The sequence below is a fragment of the Microtus ochrogaster genome, chromosome 5 (assembly GCF_000317375.1).
Source record: "Microtus ochrogaster isolate Prairie Vole_2 chromosome 5, MicOch1.0, whole genome shotgun sequence".
Taxonomy (NCBI): Eukaryota; Metazoa; Chordata; class Mammalia; order Rodentia; family Cricetidae; genus Microtus; species Microtus ochrogaster.
The window spans coordinates 9,638,073-9,644,170 of NC_022012.1; positions in this window are offsets into that span (position 1 = coordinate 9,638,073).

Genomic DNA, 6,098 nt, shown 5'->3' on the forward strand with positions numbered 1-6,098 from the left:
AAGATGCTTTCTTTCTTTCATTGTATACTTTTAGCTCCTTTATCGAAAATGAGGTGATCATAGGTTTGTGGGTTAAAATCCGGGTCTTCTATATGTTTCCATTGGTTGACTTCTCTGTTTTTATGCCAGTATCACAGTGTTTTCATCACTGTAGCTCTGTAATAGAGTTTGAAGTCAGGGATGGTAATGCCTCCAGAAGATACTTATTGTATAGGATTGTTTTGGCTATCCTGGGTTTTTTGTTTTTCCATATAAAGTTGATTATTGTCCTCTCAAGATCTGTGAAGAATTTTGATGGGACCTTGATGGGGATTGCATTGAATCTATAAATTGCCTTTGGTAGAATTGCCATTTTTACTATGTTGATCCTCCCAATCCAAGAGCAAGGGAGGTCGTTCCATTTTCTGGTATCCTCTTCAATTTCTTTCTTCAATGCCTTAAAGTTCTTGTCAAATAGATCTTTCACTTCCTTGGTTAGAGTTACCCCAAGATATTTTATGCTATTTGTGGCTATCGTGAAAGGTGATGCTTCTCTGATTTCCCTCTCTGCTTCCTTATCCTTTGTGTATAGGAGGGCAACTGATTTTTTGGAGTTGATCTTGTATCCTGCCACATCACTAAAGGTGTTTATCAGCTGTAGCAGTTCTTTGTTGGAGTTTTTGGGGTCGCTTATGCGACATGGGTTTTTCACCTCATGGTTTCCCATCTCCTGGGGCTGGGCCACCATGTTGAAGCCCAGCCTTGCTTTGTTGTTTTTTGTTCTTTGTGTTTTTGCAGTAGGGATTGCCTTAAGAGGTGCCCTGTATTACTCATGTGTTATATGTACCTCTGCAGCAGATTGGGTGGAGTGTGATGAGTTGGTTGATCAAGCTGTTGTATGTTAGTAGGTCAAAGGCTGCCATGGCACACAGTGCATATGAACGGTACTGGCATGCCTTCCAGAGGTTTATGTAGCATGAAAGAGGGAGGAAAGGCTTTTTGCAGATGGCTGTGTACAGGACATAAAGGGGGCTCTTTGGGGCTTGGGAAGAGTAATTTCAGGTGCCAGCATAGGGGGCATTTAGTCACCTCCCTGGGAAGGTGGGATGTGAGCTGGGCCTGGAGAGGAAGCTTGAGGACAAGAGAATCAGAGACACCAGACCTATATAGGTAAAAACAGACTGTACTGAAGGGCTAGATATGGGCATTAATGAGGTCACTCTGGCCTATCATGTAATTTAACTGGGTGATGACCTAGCTTCTGCTCTGGAGTGCTAGTTAAAGGATTTAGTGGGGGTAAGAGGAGGGGTAGTGTTTGTCCAGGTTTGTGGTGTAGCTTTGGGCAGGCTCTAGGTTCTCTGGTAAGCAGTGGAAGACTTGTGGAGGTATTTCTGAGCAGACCCAGAGAGTTCATGAAGTGCTGCCTGATAGTAAATTCTTGAATTTGAGGAAAGCACTGAATGTCGAGTATCCTGGCGGTTTTATTTGCTTTTGCTTTCTTTTTTGAGACTAGGCCTTAACATAGGCTGGCCTTGAACTTTGTGGTAATCCTCTGGCCTCAGCCTCCAGACTGAGGAGAAGCCACTACCTCTGTGTATTGTTTTGTTTCTGTAGTAAAAACCTTTCACTTAAGCATTACTTGACTTCTTCTTGGTATTTACACATTCCCAACATTACACTTTTTTTGTATTATTAAGTCAAGTCAGGTTTCATTTGGGCTTTATTGTTTGTTGTTTGTTTTTGTTTTGTTTTTCAGAATAGGGTTTCTCTTTGTAACAGTTCTAACTGTCCTGGAACTTTTTTGTAGACCAAACTGGCCTCAAACTCAGAAATACCTTCCTGCCTCTGCCTCCCAGTGCTGGGATTAAAGGCGTGTGCCACCACGCCTGCCTGTTTGTTTTTAAGACAAGCCTGGAATATAGTCAGTCAGTCTGGTAGCTGAGACTATGACAGAATGAGTAGTGTGTTCAGTATGGACACCCTGGACCAAAACACAGCTCATTCCGTCCTGAGCTGGAATGAATGGGACAGTGCCTGTTTTCATCAAACTATTCAGGACAATATGTAGTTTCAAACCAGTGACTTGTGAGACTAGAGATAGGACTCAGCAGCTAAGAGTTTGGTTTCTAGCACCCATGTCAGATGGTTCACAACCACCTGTTACTTCAGCTCCCTGGAATCTTCTGGCCTCCATAGACACCTGTATTCATGTGCATAAGCTCAGATACCTACACATAGTTAAAAAAATAAATCTGTTTAAAAAACAAAGGACAAAATACTAATGAATTGTTTCTAGAATTTTCCAAGTAATATTTTTGATCATGGCTGATATATGTAACTGAAGCTGTAGATAAGAGAACTTTTTAACTTTCAGTGGAATCAACTATGACAAACCACTGCCTCCTATTCAAGTTGCATCTTTCTGTGCAGAGCGAATTGCAAAAGAGAAAAAGGTATGGTGCCCTGGACTTTGGGTCCTCTCAGAAACTTGCTGAGGTGACATGCTGTCACCCAGGGCTGAGTCCAACTCCTTTAGCAGCTTCTTTTTCTGTCTGAGCCATCTAGGCTTTGGCTGATCAGCAGAAGGCACAGCAGCCATCTGTGATACAGCCACCCCCTCAGCAGCAACAGGAGCAGCAGCAGCAGCAGCAACCCCCACCACCTCCACAGCAGCCACCACCACCACCACCACTGCCACAGCCACAGGCAACAGGCAGCCAGCCACCAGCAGGACAGCCTGCTGTCCAGTCCCAGCCCCAGGTCCAGGCCCAGCCCCAGCCTGTGCAGGCACAGTCAAAGGGGCAACCAACAATGACAACTGTGGGAAGTGCTGCTGTACTGGTGAGAGCCTCTAAGCCCACAGTCTCTAGACCACCCCCTGCGAGAACATGCGGTGCTCCCTGGAGGAGCTTGTGTTTTTATTGACTGTGCCATCCTCCAAGGCTCGTGAACGAGCCTCACTGGGTTGGGAGGGTAAAGCCACTCTTTGGTACTAAGGAGAACCTGGGTTCTAAAGTTGGGTGTAGTTGCATATACTTTTATTCCAAACTTAAGGGGGATCAAAACAGAAAGATCTTGAGTATAAGTCCAGCCTGAGCAGTAAAACTGTGACTCAAAAATAAGATGCTGGATTCTGTAGAATAACACCGATGAGCTTGCTCCCTTCATTCATTGCAAGTGTACATTGCAAGTGTAGCAAAAAAGATGTTCCACCTGTGCCCACTCATGTTTTCAGGCCATAAGTACACAAATATCCAAAGGAAATTCAGAGTTATGACCCTGAAGGACATACTCGTTGACATCTATACTTTAGTTCATTTTCTGTGATGCTTATGACACAGACATTGAAACCATATTGAAGAGAACAGACTCTGTGCTAATGGATAACACTTGAGGCTATCAGCCAGGCATAAAAGTGTTTGTGTGATATGTGCAAGTGCACATGAATGCTGGTCTGGGTGGTTTTCTCAGGAGCCGTCACTTTATTTTTTGAGATGCTCCTTCACCCAGGGCTTGCAGAGTTGGCTAAGTAGGCTGTCTGTTGGACCACAGAGATCCTTGTGTACACTTTACCAGTACAAGGATTATAAGCATACACACTACTTCTGGGTTTTTATATGGGTGCTAGGAGTCAAACTTAGATTTTCATATGTGCAAAGCAAGCATCTTACCAAGATCTTCTCAGACTCTGAATCATTACATTGAACTGTGGTGGGGTTTTGTTTTTGTTTTTAATATGGTTGGGGGTCATTCTTTCTTCACTGAGATGATACATTTACTAAGCCTGTATAGTGTGGGAACATTGACAGGAAAACTGATAAGCAGTATCTCTTGTCCACTGAAGTTCACGTTCCTATGTAGAATAGAGTAATGACCACAGGAAGAGCCTGGACAGTGGTTAGCTGGCAAGAAGATTTTTTTAAATGGATTTTTAAAAGGTATTTATTTAATTAATTTATTAAGTATACAGTGGTCTGCATGCCTGCAGGCCAGAAGAGGGCACCAGATCTCATTTCAGGTGGTTGTGAACCATCAAGTGGTTGCTGGGAATTGAACTCAGGACCTTTGGAAGAGCAGGTAGTGCTCTTAACCACTGAGCCATCTCTCTAGCCCGGCAAGAAGATTCTTGCTGAAGAGGTGGCATTTGAAAGTTGAAGCCTGAATGACAGGAAGGCATTCATGAGAAGGATGGAAGTAGCCAGCACAGAGTCTTGCATGTGGTTAATGTGGTGGTGGTGGGCACAGTATGGAGGTAGTGCATGGGGTGAGGGGCAGCATGGGAAAGGGAAGGCAACCTTGTAATAACCCAGGTGCGGAGGACCAGGCAGAGTCTGAAGCTCAGGAATTTGCATTGACTGATGGTAATGGCTTTTGGAGAGTTTGTGCAGCATAAGGCCTGACCTGAAGTTAATGACCTGAAGTTAACCTGAATTTCTATTTTCAATAGGCAGGAACCATTAAGACATCAGTCACTGGAACAAGCATCCAAACAGGTGAGGAGGGTGCAGAGGGCTTGGAAATGGAGTTCAGTGTTTCTCCTCCGGCCTCACCTACATCCTCCTCTTTAGGCACTGTGAGTGGAAACGTGATTGTGAACACAATAGCGGGTGTTCCCGCTGCTACCTTCCAGTCCATTAACAAGCGTTTGGCATCACCTGTGGCTCCTGGAACTTTGACTGTGAGTTGTTCCATGTTCAGAGAGCTTTTACTATGACTTGTATTTTGGGAAGATTATTTGCTTTTTTAATGTTCCACAGATGAAAAAAAATAACTGGTCTAGTTTGAATTTTATAAAACAAGTAGCTGATTAGTTAGGGAATCCTTGGGTGTTAAGAAACTGTCCTCTTTTGTATTATTAGGGAAAAGTGATTTTCCTCATAGGACAAATTTTCAGAGAGGGAGAGGTGGTATATGAAGAAACAGCAGCCAGTCCCTTTGACCTGGGTGCCCTTTAACTGTGCCTCAGTGTACTAGTGGGAAGCAGAGATGAGGTGGTTACCTTGGTAGAGTGCTGTGCTGGAGTGTGGAGCACAGTGCCATGTAAAGGGAGCAAGCAAGCTGGCTGCCTGGAGTGAAGGCAGCTGGGCAGGAGAGAGAGCCATCACAAACATAAAGGTAGAGGTTGGCTTGGGGAAGATGATCCCCTAGGAGGAAAGGAAACACCCTCTGTGGCATAACACAGAAAATGTAATCAGAAGGTTCCTTTCTTTCTTTCTTTCTTTCTTTCTTTCTTTCTTTCTTTCTTTCTTTCTTTCTTCCTTTTTTGGTGTGTGTGTGTGTGTGTGTGTGTGTGTGTGTGTGTGTGTGTGTGTGTGTGGTTTTTTGAGACAAGGTTTCTCTGTGGGTTTGGAGCCTGTCCTGGAACTAGCTCTTGTAGACCAGGCTGGCCTTGAACTCACAGAGATCTGCCTGCCTCTGCCTCCCAACTGCTAGATTAAAGGTGTGGGCCAACACTGCCCGGCGATCAGGTTTCTAATGTCAGCCTCCTGCTTTCCTTTCATAGCTCACAGCCAGAATAAAACACATTGTATTAGAATTCATATTCTGATACCCAGAGGCAGCATGTCTCCTGTTTAAGAAGTGATATTTCAAAGCTCTTATGCTCGGGTTTAGAGAATATGTTTTCTATGAAGATGTGGTTTCTCTGATAAACTGTAGGTAGACACACAAATGGATGGAGTTGGAGAAGGTACAGAACTATATAGATATACATACTTGTCTGTAACCAGTGGGTTTGTTGAACATGCCAAGGGAAGCTAGGAGGGATTAGAATGGACTGGCCTCGCCAGATAGCGCCAGAACAGTTGAGGAGCCATACTAAGCCGTTAAACTTGTTGTATGATTCACTCTTGTCTCTTTTCTTTTCTTTTCTTTTGTTTTTTTTTTCTTTTCTTTTTTCTTCCCTCCCTCCCCTGCCTTCCGAGTGCCAGGATTAAAGGAATATACCACCATACCTAACTGAATTCACACTTCCTTGGCTTGGCAGCTACCCCAAGTCCTATGATAACATTCCTGTGTTACCTTTCTAGACATCCGGAGGTTCTGCTTCTGCTCAGTTGGTCCATACCCAGCAACGAGCAGTTGGTTCCCCAGCTACTGCCACCACTGACCTGGTGTTC